Source organism: Haliotis asinina, chromosome 2 (genome assembly GCF_037392515.1).
Source record: "Haliotis asinina isolate JCU_RB_2024 chromosome 2, JCU_Hal_asi_v2, whole genome shotgun sequence".
NCBI classification, from domain to species: domain Eukaryota; kingdom Metazoa; phylum Mollusca; class Gastropoda; order Lepetellida; family Haliotidae; genus Haliotis; species Haliotis asinina.
Genome location: NC_090281.1, coordinates 39,347,369 through 39,372,419, shown reverse-complemented (window position 1 = coordinate 39,372,419; position 25,051 = coordinate 39,347,369). Strand labels below are relative to the sequence as shown.

Here is a 25,051-nt window from a genome sequence, read left to right as displayed (position 1 = left end):
GCTTTTTAAAGTTGCACTGATCTACATTGATGATTTCATAATTTACAGCAAAAACTTTGAGGAGCATCTCCAACATTTGGAGCAAGTCTTCTACTATCTCAAACAGGCAAATTTAACACTGAAGCAATTTTGCAACAGACAAGGTTTCATTTCTTGGTCATGTTTTATCATGTGGAGGTGTCCAAGTTGATGACAAACAGGTCGAAGCAACTAAAACCTTCCCAGTACCCAAGTCACAAAAACAGGTTCATTCATTTTTATTACTCACAAACTTTTACAGAGAGTATGTGAAAGATTATGCTAAAATTGCACTACCATTGAATGCATTGTTAAAAAAGCATTCAGAAGCAGAAACTGAGAAGAAACCAAAATTCCAGGGGTCTCTTGAATGTGATCAGGCATTTAACACACTCAAACATGCTATGTGTAACACACTTGTTTTGGCTTATCCAGACTTTGACAAAGAATTTTTCCTCGCAACCGATGCCAGCGATATGAGCATAGGGTTTGTATTAAGTCAAAAAGATGAAAAGAATAATGAGCATCCTATAGCTTTTGGCGGAAGAGCTCTTCATGGCAGCGAGAAGAACTGGAGCATTACTGGAAAAAGAAGGCCTAGCTCTGGTTGAAGCCATCAGATCATTTCGTCCATACCTTGCAAATTCCAAATTCAGAGTCTACACAGACCACATCGCTTTGAAATGGTTCAAATCCATCAAGGATGCCCCAGGTAGGTTAGGTTGATGGTCGCTAGAACTATCTACCTATACTTTTGATATTGTTCATCGCAACGGCAAAGCTAACTCAAATGCCGATGCACTCTCACACAGGGAATATGAGCACAATATTAACTGCCAGAATCAAACAGAAGAAGATGATGTCCTTCCAGAAGATGTAAAAGATCGCCAAACGACTCTACTTGAAGCCACTACCTTTGAAATTGATGATGGAATACTCCGTACATTTGTCCCACAGAGACAGAAGGGTCATGCAGACAAGTTTATTAAACAGCTGGCAGTTCCAGGAACTCTCAGGAACCAGGTCCTGAGATCCTACCACGATTCTGAGTTTGGCGGTTGTCACCATGGGAGGGAAAGGATGCACAACACCATGACACCAAAATACTACTGGCCCAAGATGTACAGCGATATCGCAACATATGTCCAGACATGTGAGGTATGTCAACAAACCAAGAGGCACTATCACAGCAAGAAGGCACCCCTACGTCCACTACCTGTAGAAGAAGTTTAGTTGGTTTTGCCAAAACTGCATTGGGTTTTGATTCCAGTTTACCACCACCTGTGCGTTACTGACTTGCATTATATAGTTTTCGAAGATATCAATAAAGGCTGTTTTAAAACTCATGCCATCCGCATTCACCACAATTTTCATGTGTGTGAAGTCAGAAGAATTTATCTTGTCATTTCTTGGATTACGTACTTTGGGTTTATGCATATTATTATTCAATATTATATATATTATAATATGTATATTACGCTTCCGGATATAAAGAATTGTGAGACCTGATTCAACTTAAACACACTATTGATAACATGTCTGGCGAACTAAAAATAGCACTATGCGATATCACCTACTACCCACGATGGACAAACATCAACTAAAATAATAATAAGATGTTCGTTAGTGGAGCCAGACACCTAATAACCGATGGATACTACAGCGTATGTTCTCTCAACGATGACATTTTCAAACCCTTAGGAGCTGAACTTAAAATAAATGATTCAAACGGTACAGTGGTGTTAGACAATAAGAATATAAAAAACACACTGAGACTCAGTCAGCCAGTGACAAAGATATTAGGGCTGCAAATAAGTGATATAAACCCCTAGTCTGTCGTCACTGGTACAAAGGTACCAGATCTAATTCCATTCCACGAGTTATACGTTCATCTCGACCAGCTTGGCACAACAGATAATATACAAAGAGAACGTCCTACGTTGTTGAGGGTTTTCCCAAATAAAACAGAAAAATACAATGAGGGCCACACCTAGTCATAACAAATAGTAATATTTCTGAATTGAAGATATCAATTTTAGATACAGAAAACAATGCTGTAAATATAGGATACCTAAGTGTAACACTACATATGCAATAATGGCTAGTAATCAAGGGCCAGGACTGTGAATAAAAAGATGTGTTAATACAAGTTTATGAGACCTAGGTGATACCAGAGGGTTTGATGACACAGATAACATATACAAACGAATGCCACTAGCCACAAGCTTGAATGGGTAATTAAAATAACACTAACCAACCCTTACATCATTTTTAATCAAAATGACCTCATTTCCAAAATTACTAACAACGGCTTTCTTCTCACATCCTTTAGTCCCTTAAAAGATAATTCTGTACAAGTTTTACAAATACCATATCACATTGGTAATATGTAAACTCGGATGCCAGTTTATACACTGGCAGAATATACGATTGCCAACATCTTTATTTTTCAAGTTCATGTGAAATAAAATCGTACACAACTCTAATTAAAGACGTATATCGCGCAGAGTGTCCCTCCAGTCCAAAAGACATTTTAAATGGTCTTAGAATAATTTGGTATAAAAAGCATGAGAATAAACGTTGCCTAATCATAATAAGAAGAGGCTTTCCATCAACAACAAACCTCGATGGGGTTCCTATCATAGACGACGACGGACATGTTAGTATCTCACCCATTTACATATATAATAATATGAACCTTATAAGCTTAAAGTATATCATAGACGAACAAAATTATAGACAAAAAAAATGGGTCTGTATCCAGCTGTAGATGAAGAAGATTATATAAAGGGAAGTGTAGATGGATTTTGACTGAAACAGATATGTGAAATAAAACACCAGCTAGAATAAGAGTGTGATATCCGGGCATCACTACATAAAAAATACAATAGAGCTTTAAACTACATAGATGGTTCTGATACCATCCTAATGGCAACTAGCATTGGATTAGGAGCAGTAGGAGTTGGGTTGTTGACAAGAGTCATAGCCGCACCGGTGGTGTTTATTTGAAGTAGCAGCTGTAGTGACGAGAGAAATACAACCAAATGAAGAAGGAGATTTGATCGAAGGTTCATAAAACATCTTCTATAGGCGAGGATGAGAAAAAAGAATATATAAAACAAGGGATACAACAAGCCCAACAGGCATTTATTACGAAAACCAATGGTATAATAGAAGATACATGTTAAACTGTTTCGCTGAAGTAAATATGGGGGATACTCCACCACCACCTGTTTATAGAGAGTAGCTGAAGGGATTTTTTTAGACCCCAAAGTCACCATCCTCATAAATTACCCTATTAGATATTTATTCACACCTACGTATAATAATGGACTTGTGGTGGGCTGAAAATATATCTTTGATGCCGAGCCTCTGATTGTTAACAAACTTAAAGAATTAGGGCACGGAATCTATCAACTGACTATTGTTATGAATGAAGATGTACTGTGAATCATGAAATTAATGCGAGCATTTTATTAATGCAAAAAATGTGTCTGTACATGTGTGGCATTATTAAAATGACGCATTTCAGTCTGGGGGTGTACTTTTGAATAAACATCAGAAAACGGAAATCTCTCTTCTTGTCTTTATTGTCTTCAATACATTATCAATACGGAATAAAACAACAATCTTGACATCTTGCATAACATTAATTGACAACTGAGCACTTAACACCCATTCAAATTATTCATCGGCAAATTTTGTCACTAAGCAGAAGTGTTGACACTACAGACTACACCAGTCAATACAGGTCACTTCCTCAACACAGGTATCGCAAGTCAGTTATCACTGGTTACAATAATCACTGTCAATTGTTCAAAGTCATTGAAGCACATCAGCCAGACCAGACATTCTCCACCCATGCAGGATCGTTTTGCGATCTTTGCTCACCTGTGCAATCGCGGCCTCCATCCATTTGGCATGTAGAGGCTTCATCACACTTATTCGTAAATCCACAAGTGTGTCTTTTTTGGAACCTGTCAAATTGTCTGACACTTTGTTGGCATACCAATTGATAAATTGGTTCTTCATGGCCACCTTGAATTCACCATTAATTGTTGTCATAAGACAAGTAGTAGCAAGCAATCACATGATCAAACATGGCAGCGTAATCAAAACATCGTCAGTTCCATTCCATTCAAGGCTTAACAAGTTCAAGTCAGGTCACTAGTGTGTGGTAATAAGAAATGAAAAGAAAATGAACATCAAAGAATCAGGGTGTCGCATTTTCTGATCAACACAGCTTCTTGAGCTCGCATTTCATTTCATGACGCATTTTAGACAAGACCTTTGCACTCACATTAAATTCATGATTTACAGTATTCAAACGACATCATAAGACAAGAATATGACAATGAGCCCATAAATTAATATGGTTACTCTGAATATAGCACATGATTACTGATAAGGGTGTCAGTCGGCCGGCGCAGACTTTACCGATCGATTCACATTTAAACATTTGAGTAGTAAAGGGAATAGGTCACCCCACTGTGTTGTTTGCCCCACAGTGGGCTAGTGTGAAGGAAGACAGACAGTGGCTTTTTGTTTTGGAGTTTTTGAAAAGGGGGTATAGATCCACGTTATTTTAAATTATATAGTTTATATTGAGCATGATTCAAAACCCCCATCAATAATACTACTGGTTGTGATTGACACCAAAGTGATTCAGTGAAGAACGGTAGGCTTTGAACCTCAGTAATAGAGCTGTGCAACTCTGCACCTTGATCGTACCCAACAGTCACTCGACTGAGTCATGTGGTAGACCTGAAGACAGTGTGTGTATAACTTTGTGTCTTTGCTGAGATTGCATTCCACTTCAAACATGAGGCGGCTCGCTTCGAAAAAGTTTGTGGCCTTTTTATCTCAAATAAAGGTGTAATAAAAACAAAACACGATGCCCATGGGTAGATTTAACAATGCTGAATATGATACATAGGTCAACGGGCACTGAAAACAATCGTAGAAGTCTCAATCCATTATTTTTAGAATTGGCTTGGAAAGTGCATGAGTTATATATAACTTGAGAGCAGTCGTTCAGCAGGTCTGCTGGTGTAGGGAGCATGCAGGACATCGGACATAGAGTTATGGTATTCAAATCCCATGCAGATCAATTTTTTTTAATGTTTTGGTTAGCTGTGGTGAATATCTCACTGTTTTGCTGACAAATATTAAAAGGTTTTTGAATTCTGCTCTGGAAACGAAGCCAATCCCTCCATTTTGAGACTAAGTCCAAAACGTTTCCATTGAAACCGGGAAAATAATAAATCACAAAAACCTGTAAATAGCAAAAGGCACCACTTTAGGGTCTGCCACACTTATCTACCAAGTTTTTGCAGAAAAATATTGAACGTTTTTTGAGTTATGCTCCGGAAATGAAGTACATTCCTCCATTTAGAGACTAGGACCAAAACGTTTCCATGGAAACCCAGAAAATTATAAATCACAAAAATCTGTAAATAGCAAAAGGCATCACGTTGGGGTCTGCTACACATATCTACCAAGTTTTGCAGAAAAATATTAGAAACTTTTTGAGATGTGCTCCGGAAACGAAACAAACCTCTCACTGTTGAAACAGAGACAAAGTACAAAACATTTCCATGGAAACGGAGAAAATAATAAGTCACAAAAACCTCTAAAGAGCAAAAGGCACCACTTTGGGATCTGCCGCACATATCTAACAACTTTTGCTGACAGATATTAGGAACTTTTTGAGTTGTGCTTCGGAAACGAAACACACCTCTCACTTTTGAGGCAAAACATAGTATGTTTTTCGAGTTCTGCTCCGGAAACGAAACCCACCTCACCATTAGACTAACACCAAAACGTTTCATGGAAAAACGAAAAAAAAAAAAAATACCAAAACTCTGTAAATAGCAAAAGGGAATATCATATCTATCAAGTTTGGTCTAAAAATATTGAACGGTTTGTGAGTTATGCTCCAGAAACAAAATGATTACGGATGGACGGACGGTCACGAGGCATCGACTATATCCCCTCGCATTACATGCCGTGAAAAGTTTTCAGTAATGAGTGTAGAGCCTTGTATCACACTGATCCTCGAGTTAAGGACATCAGGATGCCCTGTAATAGTATTGATTTAAGTTTGTCTTCTGGTCCGGTGGTTAACATATTACCTGTTAAATCTGGTAATGGTGTGATGTATACCCTCTTTTCTAAATACTCATAACTACTCAGTAGGATCCAATTATTTTTTCGTTCGGTGACATTATCATCCTCATGCATGACAATTTGATGTATATTTCAGGTCTCAAAAATCGTCAGTGAGAGAAATATTGTAACTTTTTCTCCCCATTCAACTGTCAGTGTATATACTAAAGTGCATAGTGAGCTGAACGCACCGTGTCTCTTCAGCCCAATAACACAAAGAGCTAATCAGCACACTAAGGTCCCCATTGTTTCCCAACAGTAGGTACATGCCTTGACTGCAACTGGTCTTTCTTTGTTTCTGTCAATCAACCACTGTCTACTAACAATGGAATCAATCAAGTATTCGCCTGCCTGCTTGGAAGAACTTAGTGTGAATGCTCCAAGAAAGATACCTCAACCAGTCTATAGTTTATTAAGAAAACTGGACATAAGTGGTGTTCCTAAAACTCACAGGGGCTCAAGAGGTGGAATACGGAAAATTTACCCAGAAATGATTAAAACTGTAAGAAGCCCAGATTCTGATTTGAAGCTTGGACTCAAAAATTCTCGATCTGCCAAGGCCTGCACACAGAATTCTGACAAACCACAATTTCTGCATGATCTCATAAAAAGATCACAACTTGGACATTTGGGAATCACTGAAACATGGTTTCGATCTGAGGACACTGATCGTTTGGCCATATGCCATATGGCCACACCCCCTGGATATAAACTTGCTCATGCACCAAGAGTGGGAAAGCAGGGTGGTGGCTGTGTTGTTGTTTACAAGGAAACTATCAAATGTACTGTTACTAATCATCTGGACCCTACATCTTTTGAAATTTTCTCTGCAAAACTTGTTGTCTGTAGCAAGGTATTCAACTTTAATGTTGTGTACAGACCTCCAAAGTTTAACAACTTCAACACATTCCTGTTGGAATTCGGAGATCTTACAGACAAATTGAATACTATTGGTGGAAAGCTTCTTATCTGTGGTGATTTCAACATACACGTGGACAAGGAAAATGACTCTTATACAACAAAACTCAATAATTTGTTTCAATCAAAGAGCCTAATACAGCATGTCATCTACCCAACACATGTAAATGGACACATCCTGGATTTGATCATCTCTCGGGCTGAGGAAGTTGGATTCTATGGATTTTCCTATGATCATTCAGTTCCATCTGATCATTTTGGCATACTGTGTTCTATCAATATCCCCAAGCCTCCCCGAGCTTTAAGACAAATCAAGTGCAGGAAGTGGGCTATTGATCTAACATCTTTTAAATCCGACATACGTCTGGCTTCAACCTCTGTACATGCTGACACAGTGTATGATGCAATCAGGCATTACAATCAAATAATCAGTTATACAGTTGAAACTCACGCTCCGCAGAGGATGTGTGAGGTGACAGTCCGTCAACAAACGGCATGGTACAGTGATGAAATAAGATCTGCCAAACAAGAACGCCGCAGACTGGAAAGACAAATGCGCAAGACAAAATTGACAATTCATTGCCAGATGCATGCCACACAGAGAAACACTGTCAATAGGCTTACTGAAGAGGCCAAGAGAAAACATTTCACATCGAAAGTTGGTAATGCTCAAGGTCAGAGGGAGGTCTTCCAAGTGGCCAGTGGCCTGTTTCAAGAAAAAACAGAATAATCTTCCCTCACACACATCATCTAAGAAACTGGCAAACAACTTCATAACATTCTTCACAGAAAAGATTCAGAAAATTTGTAACATCTTTGACACATCTAAGGAAAATGAGGCCGCAATTTCAGACTTTGACAAACACGCTGAACCAGTTATAGCATGTTTGCAACATGAAACACACCCTAAACCAGCTGTAGCGTGTCTGACACATTTTGCATCCACATGTGAAGATGAAGTTCGAAGTCTTATCATGAAGAGTCCTACAAAGTCTTGTTCTCTGGATCCCTGTCCAACATAAAAAATTACAGACCAGTCTCGAACCTGCCTTTCATTTCCAAATTGATTGAACGAGTTGACAGTGAAGGAGCAGCAGTTCTCGTCCTACTAGACCTCTCAGCGGCGTTTGACACAATAGACCATGCAATTGTTGAACTTACTGCAATCACGCATCGGCGTAGAAGGAGATGCCTTGCGATGGTTCAGATCATACCTTTCAGGACGTCAACAGGCTGTCATCATCAACGGAGTTACCTCTGAATATAGTGAACTTAAGTTTGGAGTGAGCCAAGGCTCTGTCCTAGGCCCAATACTTTTCACTATATATACACTCCCTACTGGAGACAAAGCGAGGAATAATAATCTCAGTTTTCATCTTTATGCTGATGACACACAACTCTATCTCGGATTTAGGTCACTGATACCAACGTCAGTCGCTAATACCTTTGAAAGGGTGGAAAAGAGCATTGCTGACATCAGATGCTGGATGTCAACAAACTTAAATCTTAAACTTAATGATCAAAAGACTGAGCTACTGATTATCACATCAAAGCTAATGAAGTCCAAGCTTGAAGTTCCGAATTTACAAATTGGCGACACCACTGTTGAGCCAAACAAACACGCTCGAAACTTGGGGGTAATCTTTGATTCAACCCTCTGCATGGACAAGCATGTCAGCAACATCTGCAAAAATGCATACCACCAACTCAGAAACATTGGACAGATCAGAAAATATGGCTGCCAGACTTATTACCCATACTCGTATGCATGAGCACATAACACCAGTCCTGAAAGAACTACACTGGCTCCCAGTGAGACAAAGAATTCATGGGCTTGCTCCGATGTACCTGCAAGAACTGACAACCATACACCAACCTGGACGTACACTGAGATCTGTAGACCAGAAAATGCTGACAGTTCCACCATTTCGGACCTACACATATGGTGGCAGAACCTTCAGCAGAGCAGGCGCTGCTCTGTAGAATGGGCTACCGTTGGATGTCAGGCGATCTGAAAATTTCAGCAGCTTCCAGTCCACACTGAAGACCATCCTCTTCAAAAGAGCTTACGACTGAGCGCTCTTCAGCAGGAGTACTTTCTGAATAAGATGGCGCTATATAAATGCATAATTTATTATTATTTATTATAAGATAGGGGTAGGTCAGGAAAAGATTCTTAATCCACCACAAATGAGATTCCATGATGACTTCTCCTTGTGTCTACACGTTGTTTTGTATGTGCAATATGCACAAGGCATTTTCTGTATGAATTATCGCTTGTGCCCTAGATTGAAGAACACTATTCTGAGATTGGACACTATAGTGGCACTTTCATTCAGGTTTGAAACTTTGCCCATGGTTATGCTCACTGGAAAATGATTTTCAGATCGAATCCCTCCACGTCCCCAAGATCACCAAGCATGATGTTGGGATGATGGTTAATTGTGTACTACATACATTCCGAAATAGTTTTGAATTGTTTTTCTAACAATTTGTCGGACATGCACTACAAACCCATGAGATATGTGGTGTTGGGTAAGAAAATTTTGGTGACCAAGATCGTGTCTACCACAATCATGGTGACTCCCTCCTTCATACCCATCAGCACGTAAACGGAACAAACGCAGTATTGTTGTTGTTGGGTCAACTGGACTTTCCTTTTACGATTTTGACACTGACATTGCAAACCGTGTCTTCACAGAGGTAGACTTGAGTAGTATAGGGAATGACAGTCCGAAAACACTTTTCAAAAACCCCTCTAAAAAGCCTCATTTACTAAATGAGGCTTTGGTGGGACCCTTAGCTCTTGATATTATTGCCCCTACTACAAAGCCACACCATCACGTTTACCGTGACTTGGCAGGCGGTAACACTGTGCCGTACGGTACGATCAATAATTTGTTGTAAGTTTTGACCGACCATATAGGATCGGTGGCTCGCTTACGGTTATGTTATGTTTATATCGATGAAACAGTTTAATGTGAACCGCCTACGATCTCTTTGGTGTTCATAATAAAGGCTTGCTGGGCTTTTTGTATTCCCTGTGCTATGTACTTTTTTTTCTCGTCCTCGCTGATAGCAGACTTACGAGACTTGGATCGAATATCTTGTTTCATTCCGTTATATTTTTTGAGTTCAGAGAGGATTGAACGAAACTCCTCTTCTGAGATTTTACTGTCAGAGAGTGCCGTGGAAATTCGCTCACTCACTGTGTTCAGCTTTGCTTCGGCCAGAACCCTGATCTCGTCGTGTTTCAATGCCTTACGATTAAGTCTGCGTGATACTAACTTAAGCGCCACCCCTACCAACCCTGTCACCCCAGCCGTTATTTCAATACCTAGCACTATAGGTGCAGCCACGATGGTGGTTAACAACCCAACGCCTGCCGCCCCTAGTCCCATGCTGGTTGTCATAAGGGCAGTGTCAGCCCCGTCCACGATATTGAAAGCTCTATTATATTTTTTACATAATGCTTTCCGCGTGTCACGGTCTTGTTCTAGTTGACGTTTCACATCACATAACTGCCTCAAGCGGAACCCATCTACGGTTTCCAACGTCTTCGCTACTTCCTCTACGACTGGGTACAGACCCATCCTATAATATATATTTTGAAAGATATTTTAATTGGGTTTCAGTTAATACTCTATTAATGTATTTGAAGTCTACAAGATCTAGACTACTAGTCAGGGTAATAGGTGAGAGGTAAATAAAATTTCCTGTTGTAATAGAAACCCCACGGAGGTTTATTAAGTGGTTTATAGTACCCCCGGGGGTATCCCATTGTATAACAATACGGCAATATTGGTCTCGGTGTTCGTCAAACCATTGTATTGACACCCCGGGTAAAATTTGGTGTACTAGTGAGGTGTTTTCATCGCCTGAATACTCAAAGAAGACTTCTATGATGAGTGTGCAAGGGGATGATATGCGAGGAAGATATTCGCTAAATGTTAATTTATTGTTTGGATAAGCACCTAACCTTTTTTTTATGTGACCAACATGTGGTAAGTGTGCTAATTCCCTCTCCGGAATGAAATCCCCGACCCAGATGCCGTTGTTCCTAATCTTAGAGATTGATTTATATTTATCTCCTTCTATTGTGATATAAGGTGAGGTGAGTGTTAAGTTGATCAACCATTTAGGCTCTTTAAAATCTGATAACGACACCCGTTTGTACACGTTGTCTTTGAAGTGTAGGATGTATAATTCATCTTCCTCACCAGGCTGATCGAATCCCTCCGTATCTCCCAGGTCGTTAAGTGTAGTGTTGGGATGATGATTAGTCATTATTATACTATTATGATATAATTTCCAACTGGTTTTCTGATAATAATTCAGGGGTTAACTTTATACCCATGAAGTGTATATTGTAAGGCAGGAAGATATTAATTAGTGATATCTTATTTTCTACGATCACGTTGACCCCCTGCAGACTGGTCTTGGAGTCGACACCCACCCGCACGTAAACGTTGCAAACTTGAAACTGGTGTCGTTTCACCCACCCGAGTTTGATCCCCTTCACGATCTCAACATCATTCCCCGATGGTTCCCCTAGGTAGACTTTGATGAACAGTGTTGAGTTTGCCGGTAGACTCTCTAGTATCTTGACCACGCCTTCGAATTCAGACACCAACTGCAATTTCACGTTTTGCATGGCCGGTTTACTCGATAGCATGTGGGCTGCTATAGTGTTGACTGGGCTGACGACTATGCTACGTCTCTGAGTTGGGACGTAAGCCACGAGCAGGGTTCCATTGTTCACGACTTTGTTTAGATGGTTGTCTTTGTTATCCGTGAACACGTAAGGGGAGACGAGTCTAATATTGAGAAACCATTTGTTATCGGGTAACAACACCCACTTGTCATCTTCGGTGAAGACGAGCATATATGGTTTGTTTTTGACGACGGTAGTGCTCTCAACATCGTCTAAGTCGAACAGTTTACCTCCGAATGATGGGTATATTCTCCAGTTGTCATCACCGGTGTTGACGAGGGCGTACTTAGTGTTGGCTGTTGCCCCTGTGGTATCTATCATATCACTTAGGGCTCCACCGGAGGGGATTTCAACGCGTTTGTAAATGTTGTTTTTCAGTTGCAAGGCGTACGATTTACCATCTACTCCGGGAGCGTCGAAACCGCGTGTGTCTCCGAGGTCGGAGATCCCGATATTGACACATTTTTTCACTCCGGGTCCTTGTGCGCTGGTCATGTTACGTGAAGCGTTAAGCTGAGGTATCCTATATTTACAGGATTATGATTTATATCTAACACCGATATTGTCAGCTCAGGTATGTTGCCCTGGGTTAATCTCTTATACTGCCGTGGTGAAAACGACTCGGTTCTACCGTCGTTGAATTTCTCAGTTTTCACCGGCACTGCTCTCAGTATAGTGGAAGGGTGGCCTCCTTGAATGTTATACGTTGTGCTCACCTGACCGAGATGAATGTATAGCTCTCGGTACGGTACTAGGTCGGGTAACTTCGTGCCTGTGACGGTTGTTGTTGGTTTTATCTCGTCAGGAGACATACCGAGTATCCTCGCTAATGGTCGGCCGAGCCTCAAGGAGGTTCTTCCGTTGTTGATTAACACCACTGTACCGTTTGAGTCGTTCATTTTGAGTTCGGCTCCCAGGGGTTTGAAGACCTCGTCGTTTAGAGAGCACACGCTGTAGTAGCCGTCAGTTATTTGACTGCGAGTTCCACTGACGAACAGCTTATTGTTGCTGATATTAATGTTAGTCCATTGTGGTAGGTACGTGATATCACAGAGTGCGACTTCGAGTTGACCTGACGTGTTATCGATCGCGTGCGTCAGCTGAACGGCCTCACCGCTCGTTATTCCAGGAAGTGTTATGTACATATTACATATATATTTATTATATAATAGTTTTAAAATGTATTCCCCTGGTGTGTTTTACCCTAAACTGGATGTAGATTTCTCCCCCATGAAGATCGTGGTTGCTCCTGAGTTGTATTTCAATGCCCAGCTTTTAGATGTGTTCGATAAGTATAAGCTTATGGTGACTAACATTGAGGCAGTCCACGCGTGGTTCAACAACCCTATGCAGTTCTGGCAGAATCAATTCAACTTTGCTGTGTGGTGCGCTACAACGGGGTGTGGTGTGGCATTGACCGACACTCGGCGTGGACCGCTGAGTCAGTCTGTGTTCAAATTCCACGTGTACTACCAGGTCAGACGTATCCTTAAAGAGATCAGTGCCCCCCTCCCACAGGACAAAGCGTGGGACGCAACAAACAACCCATACGATAGACGGGCCTACGAACGTATTTGTAATGAATTCGAAATAAACCCGAAGACGGATTGGCGTTTGCCGGGCCCGAACCACGGGTTGGGTATTCCTTCTGATGGCGTGCGATCAGTGAAAGAACTCAGTGATCTTATACTGAAACAAGGTAAACTACGCCCGGACTTTGCTTTGTCGAGTAATGAATGGAGGGATGATCGTATGAACTTTAAAGGTGGTGTTGCTTTCACAGTCCAGAAAGTGGAGCAGTCAACCGCAGACGGGTGGAAAATGTTCATGCTAGACACGTCGAAAGGATTCACTCGTGCAGGGGTAGTCAGGTTGAACGACTCGATTCGAACGTATGTGTGGTCGCTGTTGGGTGCGCAGTCGATGACGCGTTCTAACATCCTCGGTAAGGGAACTGCTTACGACGCTCAGAAACAATTCGTTTCCAACGTTGAGGATGCTATTAATTCTCCAGTTGATCTCCCGCGGGCTATCGAACGCTACCAAAACGTGTTAGAATACGCCAGATCGAAAGTTAACTACGTGTTCGGTGTGGGGTTGTATATGTCTCCGAGTGATATGCAACTGAGAGTAAAAAAAGTGGTGGGTTATAACAACAAAATAGTTATAGCCACGGCGGACCAAAAATTGGGTATCAACCCCGATATTAACACCCCACATATCCCACACATCCCACCACGTGAAAAGGGTATAGTGGCGCCACCTCCGGAGCCTAAAATTCATGTGGAGGTACCCCCGGGGGGTGTGGGGGTTTCCACCACCTATCAGCAGCATATTGATAATAAAACAGCCTTAGTGGTTGGTGGGGTAACTTTGGGACTTATTTGGTTAAAGATTTCTTAGCCGCTAAGTACACCAGACCCGCCACGGCGACGATGGCTGCCCACAGGTTTTGACTGAGCCACATGGCAGTTTTAGACAGAGCGCTCAACAACCACGAGACGATGCTACCCAGGATGCCGGGAAGGGCTTCGGCGGCTTTACCAGCTAGTTTAGCTAGGCCTTCCCCGAGTTTTTTGATCCAGTCTTTAACACCACCACCACTTGGAGTTCCCCCGCCGGCACTTGGGGGTGTGGGGGCACCCCCCACCAGTGACACCACCAAGGTTGATATGATGAAACCCAATGCAGTCAGAATGCTGGCGATGGTGATCCCTTGCTCCCGGAACAATATCCGAATCCTGTTGGCTAAAGTTGTATCTTCATTCAGTATTCTATCGATTGTTTCCCGAATACGACTGATCTGGGATCGAAGATGTTCACGATTCGAGGAAGCGGCTTCCAATCGTGTACGTTTCTCGTCTTCTAAATCGCGTATTCGTTCATTGATGCGACGCTTCATATCATCGTCGTCAGTTTCGGTGAGTTTGGTTTTTTCCCTAGCGATGTGCTCGTCGATTTCGTTCAGTTTCCCCATGTTGTTCACGAGTTCTCCACGCACGCGTTTCACGGCTTCATCTAAGCCGCGCAGTTCCCTTACCGGAAAGTCAAATCCCGGTAACGGTTTGTCCCAGTAGGTGCTCAACAGTTTTTCTATGCTGTCCGAGGCTTCTGTAGCACGCTGTGGTGTCATTTCATCTATAGTGGTGAGGTGGGATCTGGTAGCTTGCAGATCTTCTTTAACGGTCTTAGGTATTGCACCACCGTAATCACGCATGTTTAGATGTTCACGGATAAATTCAGCACCACCATTGCGGCTGGCTAGAGTTGACAAGGCCAGTGGTTTTTTAGTGATCTTGTTAAAGAGGTCAACCTTTGGGGCAGACTTAAGACGTAGAACACCCTTTGTATCAATAAAAAAATCCTTATGGTATCGACCCTGGGGTTCAACGTAGTTTTTATCACTTTTTAAACTTTCGTAATAATCATTTACCGTTGTTTCTAAAAGTTGTTGGCTCAATGGCAAACTAGTAAATGAGGTCTCCTGCTCATCATCGAATGCCTGGGCACTATCGTCCCACATATCATCCATAGGTATGTCTTCATCCATTAGTATTAAAAATATATTTCTTTTATATAACAATGTACGGTAGAAAATTAGATCCTTTCAGAAAATTGAGAGAGCCATTAGGTGCCAGAGCCGTGCGACAGTCGGTGACCATCACCAACAATCCCAGCAAGATAGACCAGAACCAAACTCTGTTGGTTAGATTTCCAAACCTTGGTGAGAATGACCTCATTGTACCAGGCACTGTTCGACTGGCGTTCAATATCACGTTGACCTCCGACAACGACAAACGCGAGCTAGTGCGGAACGTGGGTCGAGCTATCATCAAGAAAACGACCGTCAAGATCAGCGGTAACGAGGTACTGAGCATCGACGACAGCGACGTGTTTCACTGCTACAAGGATCTCTGGAAAAGCGAGAGAGAACGAGTCAATGATGTGTACCAGGGTATCAGCAAATCAACCCGGGCGCGCATAGGATACGTCTTCACGCAAGACCAGCAAGACAAGCTATCGGACGGTGAAAAGGCCATCGCTCTAGCATACGGAAATCGATTCTGCGTGCCGCTCGACTTCGAGTTGCTCACGGGACACGCGCCATTTTACCAGGCCGCGCTGGGTGATAGGCTAGAATACGAGCTCACGTTTAACGACTATAGCAAAGTAGTGCGTACGCCGAACGGTGATGAGGCCAGTTATGCCATAGACAACATCTCTCTGGAATTCGACATGGTCACTAGCCCTGAGCTGGCCAGACAGGTTCGAAGCCAGTACTCTGGGAAGATGGCTATCCTGTACGATCGCGTACTGAGACATAGATCAGTCGTGCGAGATAAGAGCGACACTGTGTGGAATATCAACCTGAACGTGCCGGCGCGATCGATGAAAGGTATCCTGGTCGTCCCCGTGGAGGATTACGATCCATTCCGGAGGGACAGCGAGAAGTTTTTCAACCCCGAGATTGAAAAGGTGGAAGTGACCATCGAGGGCGTGCCCAACCAGCTGTTCAGTCATGGTATGAGGCCACACCAGCAGTGGGATGAGATAAAAAAGCTACCAGTGGGGGACTACATAACAAAGGACCTGGACCTCGGCTCCGTGCAGATCGGTGAATACCTGACCACCAAGTACGCTTTATGGTTGGACATGCGATCCACGGATGATGATAAACTGCACGGTAGCGGGCGTCGTATAGATAACGGTAGCGAAGGGATAACTATTCAGATTACTAAGAAGGCTCAAACCGCTGGTAAGTTGAAATTATATCTGTACGTTATTATGGACGCGCAACTTAATATAGACAATGGGAGATTTGTGCAAGCCATCTACTGATGGGGGGTACCCCCCCACACCCCCCAACAATAAACTACCACAACTACCCACTGACCCACACTGCGCTATAGTGTGCGGGCAGACTGGCTGTGGGAAGACCGTTTTCGTGTTGGATATGTTGGAGGGTTACTACAAGGATGTGTTCGATAACATCGTTATCATGTGCCCTACTCTGGGCATGAATAAAACGTACGCGCGACCTTGGGTGATGACGGACCCGGACGTACACAAAATCGACCCTGGAACACGCCTGCAGGACTGGTTGAAAGCTCTTCACGAGAAATTTAAAGGGGAACCGACGCTGTTTATACTGGACGACTGCAGCGCTAATCGCGAGATAACAAAAAAGAGAGACATGCTATCGTACCTGGCCTTCTCCGGCCGTCATGCAAATCACAGCGTCTGGGTGCTAACGCAGAAGTTCAACTCGGTGTTGAAAGACCTCAGGGAGCAGACGCGATGGGTGGCCTTATTTCACTGCAAGGACAGGGATTCGTTCGAGGAGTGTTTGAGAGAGAACGATGTGATGAGTAAATTAGAACGGGAACGGGTAAAGAAACAGCTCGCTGAAACTAAACACGCTAAGCTCGTACTAAAGACCGACCAACCAGTAGCATATATAGTTTGCTAAGCAAAAGCTAAGCAAAGCTAAGCAAAGCTAAGCAAATGCTAAGCATAGCTATGATATTTGAAGTATTTGTCGTGTGCAACTTAACTTTCATTTCTCTGTGTTTTGTTTGTATTGGGTATTATATAGTTAAAACTAAATCTTACTTGTTATATTATAAGATGGAGTGTGAGGAATTGCTCGAACAATTGTCGCCCGCAGGCCCCACTGATGAGAAGCGAGAGAAACTGGTGGCGTTGGCTGTTGGCGGCAAAGCCAAACATTACTTTGGAGACTACACTCCGGATAAAATTCACAAAATGTCAGCCGAAGAAATCGATAAGCTGTACAATAGATACGAGTCCCGGCTCGGAGCAGAAATGACAAAGACAATAGGATCGGCTATGACCCAGATATACACCGGTATTGTATCACACTTCCTTCCCATTCCACCAGAGCGCCGACTTTACCTGTGGGAAGACCTCGAGAAAGACCCTTTTATCGAACACGCCGTGAGCTCTATCAGCTGCGGGCTGTACCACAAATATGGTATGTTGTTGGCTCCAGTGACGGCGGCGATTATCACAGCAAAACATTGCCAATTTGAGAGAAAGAATAATAATAATAGTATAGATGTCCGAGGTGACGGAACCAGTGACGGTGGAAACCCCAGTGGAGGAGACCCCTTCAGTGGAGGTACCTCCAACAGTAACCAGACAGAAGAATCCTAAGAGAGTAGCTGCCGGTAAAAAACGGTGGTGTAACCAACATAAAGTGACCAACCCAACCCGACTGTTGTTGGTTGTAGGCGTAACTGCTGCCGTGGTTATAACATGGTTATACACCTCCCACAGTGAGCCACAACCCAACAGTGAGAACAGTGAGGGTGTGGGGGTATCCCCCATGGTAGACCCGCATATCATGTTATAATTTAAAATATTTTATATCATATATATAATGTCTGAGGGGAAAACGTTCGTCAACGACGTATACCACGCCACAGTGGTAGCCAGTCTAGCCGTAGGGTACGCTCGGTTGACTAAAATGGTGCTTAAACAACCAACTATCAAGCTAGATTTCAACCTGCAGGATATGGGTATGCTCATAATGAACCTTGGTATGGCGATGGCCACAAAAGACATCCTAGTAAAACAAGGAATAATACCTGATAATATAATGAAATAAATATAGGGATGGCCACGATAGCTATGATGGTCGGTGGGGCGTTAGTGAATGCCTTGGCATTTTCCGGGAGTAATTTCCTCTTCTCGAAACTACGAGATGATCACGCGGCTGAAATACAGGAAGAAAGGAAGCGACACGATCTCGCTACTGAGAAATTACAAAGAGCACAGGCCGAGTACGTTAAAAAACGCCTCCAGAGGATTGATTTTATTAACGAACAACTCAAGCGTGAAAACCATGCCGTTCAAACATTCAACGATGTTGATGAAGCAATGAAAGAATACTATCTACTAACTGGTAAACAATTGGAACCGCTCAATAAACCCACACTCGCTCAGTACTACACACCATCCAAGGGACAAATGAATCGTGAACTGGGCTTCATAGTGTTGGGTATAGCAGCTACTGCGTTGGTTGCTAAGCAATTAAACTAAAATACCTATATAAGTAAACATGAGACCCGCTCCATACCGATGCGAATATATACTTATGGGGAAGACCGAGGCCTGTGGTAGGAAATGCAGGAATCAGGGGTTCTGTTGTTTCCATATGGGAAGTCCTAACTACACGTGTTCTGTGTGTGGTATCGGGGTTAAAGGGCACTACTGTTTATGTAAAGCTCACGGAGCGAACGTAGTCAGACATCAACTCATATACGAGAATAAAAAAGACTACATAAAAGAACGTAGGCGACTGCTCAAGATAAAATCCAATTAGAGATTGGTTCTCTTAGGTGTAAACATGTCTTGAATATGGAAGCCTATCTTACGGTAAAACAATTAAAAGCTATAGCAAAACAGCTTGGATGCCGGCGTTATTCAAACCTGGGGAGAGCCGGGTTAATCGAATTGTTATCAAATAACCAAACACTGATCGATGCCTACATAGATTCACACAAGCTGTTGGAAGACTTACGAGAATTGTGGCCAACAAACCGAGTTTGGTTAATAAGTGATTACAAGAAATAAAATTTTTATCAAGAGTGGAGGAGTTACCTCCCCTTACTGTGAACCAATTAGACATTAGTTCTCTTAGGTGTAAACACAATGACTACTGTGCGCGAGCTCAAGAGGGTCGCAAAACAGAGAGGTGTTATCGGGTATTCTAGAATGCGGAAGCCAGCATTGTTGAGATTACTAGGTTTAGAAGTCCCTCCTACGGTAAAACAGTTAAAAGCTCAAGCGAAACAGCTTGGATACACGGGTTATTCAAAATTGGGGAAAGCCGGGTTAACCGCATTGTTATCACATGCCCCAGTAGCACGTCCAACTGTAAAACAACTGAAAACCGAGGCACACGATTTGGGTTTAGGCGGGTATTCTCGTATGAGAAAACCACAGCTTTTAGAATTATTACGACAGAATAGAGCTATTGACCTACAGTTTGTGCGCACTGAGCACGCCGTAGGCAATTATTTGAGAGGTTGGCGCATGCACATTGATAGAAACATAGACATTACAGATATTAAGCCTCTGATAACTGATAAGGTCAACCAGGAACTAAATAATCTAGGAAGTATCAAGTTTCAGATCACAGTGAAAATGTCGCTCGATAAACAGGTTGGGAGTACCACTGAGTATTTTCAACCTTACTTCCGAGGTAAACAAGAGGTCGTCACACATGCAGAGACCATTGACGCATCAATCGATACAAGTTTTCAGCAGATACGAGAATACCTAGAACGCTACACGCACATGGGGTCCGGGTGGGTTGTAGATAAAATCGATAACGTCTATCTAGACATAGCTAAATACGTGCCGTTCAGAGGTGGGTCATACCTAGACTTGCCTCCCTACTATAAGAACAAACAAGCCATAGTAAACGTTAAGAATAGAGGAAACGATTGCCTGAGGTTATCTATCAGGTCAGCCAAATTTCCAGCTGCCACTAATCCGAACAGGCCTTCTAATTATCCACAGGACGATGGGCTCAACTGGGATGGTATAGATGAACCAACCCCAATAACCCAGATTACTAAAGTAGAAAAACAGAATAATCTGGCTATAAATGTTTTTGGCCACGAAGGTAATACAACAATAATACACAGGGTCAGCCCGGTGAAGGATTGTCAAGTTATTAATTTATTCATGATTCAAAAAGGTGAAAAGTATCACTACACGTGGATAAAACATCTCAGCCGGTTGTTACACGACCAGTCGAAACACGATGGGGAAAAACACTTTTGTGTACGATGCCTACACTGTTTCAGTCGGGCCGATTTATTAGAATCCCACCTGGAGGATTGCCAAGGTGTTGGGCAGACGGCCATACGAGTCGACATGCCTAAGGAAGGTGAAAATATCCTAAAATTCGACAATCACAAGAACCAAATGTCTGTGCCTTATATAATATACGCCGACTTCGAAGCCTTAGTGGTTGGGGAATCATCCACTAGTGGGAGTTTCACACAAAAAACACAAGAGCATAAAGCCTGTTCGTTTGGATACATTGTCGTCCGTTGTGACGGGGAAACGAAAGCTCCGGTAGTGTATAGGGGTCCTGACGCGGCTGAAAGGTTTCTAAAGTGCTTGCAGGAGGAAGAAAAAATTATTAGGAATGCATTGTATAGAATCGCTCCCATGCGTATGACCAGAGCCGACAAGATAGCTCACGCCAGTAGCACTAACTGTCACGTGTGCGACTCGCCACTTAACGGTGATTCGGTGAGAGATCACTGCCACATAACTGGTAAGTATAGAGGCGCCGCTCACAACGCGTGCAACCTCAAGCTTAAAATCAACCCTAAGACAATAAACATCCCCGTTGTCTTTCACAACTTGAGAGGATACGACTCTCACTTGATCATGCAGGCCATCGCGAAAATCGATGGTAATATATCATGCATCCCAAACAACATGGAGAGATACATCTCCTTCAGCTTAAACGGACTTAGGTTCATTGACTCGTTTCAATTCCTCCTGTCGTCACTCGACAGTCTGGTCAAGGCCAACAATACCTTCCCTATCACAGATCGATACACAGACGCCGAGACTAGACACCTGCTCATGAGGAAGGGCGTATACCCATATGAGTACATGGATAGCTGGGCTAAGTTCACAGAGACCAGACTACCTCCTATCGACTGCTTTTATAGCAAGCTGAATGAGGCGTCCGTCTCACGAGACGATTACTCGCACGCGATTAACGTATGGAATAAACTAGGTTGTAAGAACCTTGGCGATTATCACGACCTGTACTTGAGGACAGATGTACTGCTGTTAGCCGACGTGTTCGAGACGTTTCGGCAAACATGTTTAAAGCAGTATAAACTCGACCCCGCATGGTATTACACCAGCCCAGGTCTGTCGTGGGACGCCTTGCTTAGAAAGACCGGAGTTAATTTGGAATTGCTCACAGATTACGACATGCACCTATTCATTGAGAAAGGCTTGCGAGGTGGGATTTCCATGGCATCCAAACGATACGCTAAAGCAAATAATCAATACGTGAAAGGTTACGATCCTAACAAACCAACCAATCACATTCTCTACCTCGACGCAAATAACCTGTACGGCTGGGCTATGAGTCAGTATCTACCTACAGGAGGATTCGAATGGGTACCAAACGTTGATGTTATGAGCATTGCACCAGATTCGAACAAAGGGTATATCCTCGAAGTTGACTTAGAGTATCCCAAGGCATTACACGCATCACACAACAGCTATCCCCTTGCACCCGAACGTATGAAGGTTAACACAGACTGGATGTCTGAGTACCAACATAACTTGTCAGGTGGTCGTGTGGCGGACGTTGAGAAACTCGTGCCTAACTTAATGAATAAGACCAAGTACATAGTTCACTATCGCAACCTACAGCTGTACCTGTCATTGGGTATGAGGCTGACCAAAATACACAGGGTGCTCATGTTCGACCAGAGCCCATGGATGGAGCCCTACATCAGAATGAACACAGACCTACGAAAAAAAGCCACCAGTGATTTTGAGAAAAATCTCTACAAACTCATGAACAACTCGGTGTTTGGTAAGACTATGGAAAACCTGAGGAAACGCGTAACCGTGAAACTGGTTAGATCTAGTGAAGAAGACAAGCTCAGGAAATTGATAGCCAGTCCGGCATTCAACCGTAATAAAATATTCACAGATGACCTAGTTGCCATACACATGAAGAAAAGTCACATAAAATTCAACCGACCTGTTTACGTTGGGATGAGTATCCTCGATTTATCCAAACACCTGATGTACGACTTTTACTACAACGAGCTTAAGAAACAGTACGGCGACAGGTGCGAAGTGCTGTACACTGACACGGATTCCCTGCTGATGGAGATTCGAACCGAGGATGTATACGAGGATATGAAAAAACACATCGATTTATACGACACCAGCGACTATCCTAAGACCCATACCATGCACAGCACGGTAAATAAAAAGGTCCTAGGTAAGATGAAGGACGAGTGTGCTGGCACGCCAATAGCTGAGTACATAGGTTTGAGACCTAAGATGTACTCCATATTGAAAGCCGACAATAGTGAGATCCGAAAAGCTAAAGGGGTTAAGAAGTATGTGGTGAAACAACACATCAAACACGCCAGATTCAAGGAGGCCCTGTTCAAGACCCGTACCTTTAGGCATAAGATGAACACGCTTAGAAGTGATGGACATAAGATATACGGACTGACTATAAACAAGACGTCCCTATCGCCTATGGACACGAAACGTTGGATAGCTATTGATGGTATAAACACATACGCGTATGGACATGAAAAAATTTGAGGCTATTTATTACAGCCCGCGTGGATATTGGAAAGGAGCTAGCGCAGTAGATAAGCTAGCTAAAATGGCACGAGTATCACCAGAGAAAGCCAAAGCGTGGCTTGAAAAACAAGCCCTGTGGCAGATCTATTTGCCGGCGCCACGCTACGTACCTAGAAGGAGTTTCGGAATTAACATACCTAATAGCATTCACCAGGCAGACCTACTGTTCCTACCTCATGATAAGAGGTACAAGTATGCCTTAACCGTAGTGGACGTAGCCAGTCGTTACAAGGAAGCCGAACCCTTGACCACGAAAGATTCGGTCAAAGTAGCCAGAGGATTCGAACGCATATACAAACGCAGCCCGCTGACGTGGCCAACAGAGCTGCAAGTTGATCCCGGACGGGAGTTCATGGGTGCCGTTTCACAACTGCTAGCCAAACACGATACAAAGGTCAGACGTGGCACGGCCGGAGCCCATCGCAGCCAAGCTATAGTTGAGAGATTTAATAGGACTTTGGCTGAGCGCTTGTTCGGTCATCAATATGCTAGGGAAATGACCACCCCTGGAAAACGATCGACCGAATGGGTAGCGAGGTTACCCGAGGTGGTGTCGGCAATCAACCATGAAGTAACCCGGCTCACCGGTAAGAAACCGGCAGACGCTATCAAACTAAAATCAGTGTTAGCAGAGTCGTCTGCTCCATTGCGTGGAAAGGAGAAACAGATACCAGATAGGGTCTTAGTTAGGTATCTATACCAGCCGGGGGAACACGAGGGCGATAGCCGTAAGCGAGCCACCGATCCTATATGGTCAGTCAAAACTTACAACATAGATAAAGTGGATATGAAAGCCGACGAACCTAACTTATACTACTTGAGGGATGGGCCGGGTAGGGGATTTGTAAGAGAAGAATTATTGATCGTACCGTACGGCACAGTGTTACCGCCTGCCAAGTCACGGTAAACGTGATGGCGTGGCTTTGTAGTAGGGGCAATAATATCAAGAGCTAATGGTCCCACCAAAGCCTCATTTAGTAAATGAGGCTTTTTAGAGGGGTTTTTGAAAAGTGTTTTCGGACTGTCATTCCCTATACTACTACTTGGATGACCAGTGTTGAGTTTGCCAGCAGATCTTCCAGGACGTTAACCACACTGTCGAATTCTGGCACCACCTGCAACCCCACTTTTTGCATCCCGGGTATGCTATTTTACATGACAGTGTGCTGACAAACAAGCAGCATGTTCGCATCGGAACGTAAGCCATGAGCAGTGGGCCGTTGCTCACAACTTTCGTCAGTGGTCTTTGTATTTGGTGAACACATAGGTGGAGCAGAGCGTGATGTTGAGACTCCATTCAATTTCGTCGCCTCTTACAACAAGCATAGTCGCCTTTTATGGCAAGCATGGGTTGCTGAAATCCTTTTCTACCCGTGGACCTTGAAGGGTCCGGGGGATAAAAAGGACACACCGACCTTGTTCCAAGAGGAAATGGTGACATTTGCACTCCCACAGGATTATTGTGCACTCCCACAGGATTATTGTTTTAAGTGGAAAGATTATAATCCTATAATATATGATATAATTTAACTAAAAATTTTGAAAAATAAAATAAGAGAAAACATAAACAATATCTGATATCCTGATTGATCTCTATGCCATGGTGTATATGACTAATGCAATTTTCTCTATAGATTGTGGTTTGTCATGGTTCAGGTTTCTTACCATAGTCTCAGCAGCCAAAGGTTATTCTGACGGTAAACTGTTGTGCAATCTAATGAACAGGTTGTACTGACCATGGTCTCATTTCTTCAGTATTAACCCATGGAACACCATGGTCTCTTTTTACCATGGCAAACCATGGTCCACCATGGTCTCTTTTGGCAA

The 25,051-nt window shown here is 43.0% G+C and overlaps 1 protein-coding gene across 2 annotated transcripts in view; it reads right to left on the bottom strand.

The window, feature by feature from the left end:
• Positions 1-25,051, bottom strand: part of LOC137273701 (nonsense-mediated mRNA decay factor SMG7-like) — a 523,786-nt gene that overhangs the window by 142,172 nt on the left and 356,563 nt on the right. The gene's annotated exons all lie outside the window — the stretch shown is intronic.